This window comes from Callospermophilus lateralis, chromosome 16 (genome assembly GCF_048772815.1).
Source record: "Callospermophilus lateralis isolate mCalLat2 chromosome 16, mCalLat2.hap1, whole genome shotgun sequence".
NCBI lineage: Eukaryota > Metazoa > Chordata > Mammalia > Rodentia > Sciuridae > Callospermophilus > Callospermophilus lateralis.
The window spans coordinates 28,798,682-28,800,615 of record NC_135320.1 but is presented as its reverse complement, the minus strand read 5'-3'; the positions used below and the strand labels follow the sequence as shown (position 1 = coordinate 28,800,615).

Sequence of the window (1,934 nt, the reverse complement as noted above, 5' to 3'; positions counted from 1 at the left end):
TATATTTGTATTTGGCAAGTGGAGAGCGATCTCTCTCTCTCTCTCTCTCTCTCTCCCCCTCTCCTTCCTAATCATCATGTGAACTGCTTCCCTTCACTACACTCTTCCACCATGATGTCTTGCCTCACCTTGACTCCCTAGGAATGGAGCCTGCCTTGTATGAACTGAGACCTCTGAAACTGTGAGCCCCGGAATAAACTTTAAAGTTGTTCTTGTCAGGTCTTTTAGTCACAGCAGCAAAAAAGTTGACTAAAAAATGTGCTCTACATAAAAATCCCGAGAAAGTTAAGAATTGTTTTATGACCAGATGTGCGGTCAATTTTTGTAATTGTTTCCTGTACAACTAAAAATATATGTTTTATCAGTTTTGGGTTGTAGCATTTTTCATATGACAATTAAGCCACAATTTTAATGTTCTTCATTTCTTCTTTATCTGTATTAATAATTTTTTCATGCCTCAAACTACTTTTCATTTGCAACAACATGATTTCATGCAATTCTTCTAAACAATGATGACATGAAAAATTTCCTGTGTACAGATAATTTTTATACTTTCCATAAAGTAAATGTACAAACATGCTAGAACAGATTATTCACTCCTATGGTATTTTCATATCCAATAGGGTGTTGTACATTAAAATGTGGTATTAAAAACTCAGGCACTTGACTAATTTTAATAAAGTTTTTCAAACTATATCACTACATCTAAAGTGCATATATAATTTTAAAGAAAGATTATTCTAAATAACTTCTCTATAAAAATAAGTTTGATGGTTTTGGTCCACTAACTTTACTACTATGAGTATAAACTTTATAGCTTTTAATGTGTAGTAAAAGTATATTCTACCTTTGTCGCAACATGACACCAACAGAATCAAAGGAAACTAGTGAGGTGCTAAAATATGAGGATTAATCCAGTGAATGCATTCCAGGAGGAGGTATGCATGTCACTAGATTGGGAGATATGGTTCATTCTTCCTTCCTTGATTTGGATGATCAAATGCAACAAGAACAGGAGGAAGGTAGTGACTCTGATGGTCATTCCTTCTGTACTTTCCCATTATTTCCCCACCCTGAGCAATGGGTACCACACTAGAAGAGGTAAGAATATCAGTTCTGAAGTAGAGGATCTTAAGTGATACTCAGAGATAACTTTGTCCTGGTAACCTTCTTGGAGGTCTCATTCTTGTTTTCATCTTCATTTTCAAAGCTGGCAATGAGGAATACATTGCTTTTATCACAATACCACCATTGGCAACTCACCTGGGTCTACTGTGAGAGTAAGCTCCTTTGGCAAGCCCAGGTGGCTGTACAACATTCAGCTGTTCTCACAGGCATTTGTGACCCAAAGATTAACTCTCTGAAGCTTATTAACACAGGTGCATCTGTAGGCCTATCCTTTTGATGGTTTTTCTGGATACCAGTGATATTTCATATTTTCTTGAGGTATTTGAGTTAGTTTCTCAGCAAATCTCTCAACCGTCTCTCCTATGAACTTACATGTTTTCAAACTAAGCTGGTGAAAAATATCATGACAGCAATTACCTTTCTCATTTTTCCTAGTTGCAGCACTGCTGTTTCAAGGCTGTAGATTCAGTGGCCCTGACCCTGTGCAGGCAGTACTGAGGGTGTGGGATCAGTGTCCTGGAACTGGGCTACAGGAAGCACAGTGAGCCTTATCCTGCATGTCCGGCTCTCAGGTTCTGTACTAATATTTCACATACTTGCTTTATTCCCTACTGAGAGAACTTTGGTAAAATGTTTACTATGGAAATCCATAGAATATACAACACAAAGAGGGAATCTAGTAAACCATGCACTTAAATTAATACTACATCATATTGGCTTATGAGTTCCGCAACATGAATGTAAGATGTTAATATTGCATAATATGTGAACAGATTGAGAGTAAGGGCATATATGGAATTCTTTCT

General features: G+C 36.9%; 1 pseudogene; it reads right to left on the bottom strand.

The window, feature by feature from the left end:
* Positions 1–884: 884 nt before the first annotated feature.
* On the bottom strand, positions 885–1,554 carry LOC143387367 (protein BTG3 pseudogene; annotated as a pseudogene).
* Positions 1,555–1,934: the final 380 nt, after the last annotated feature.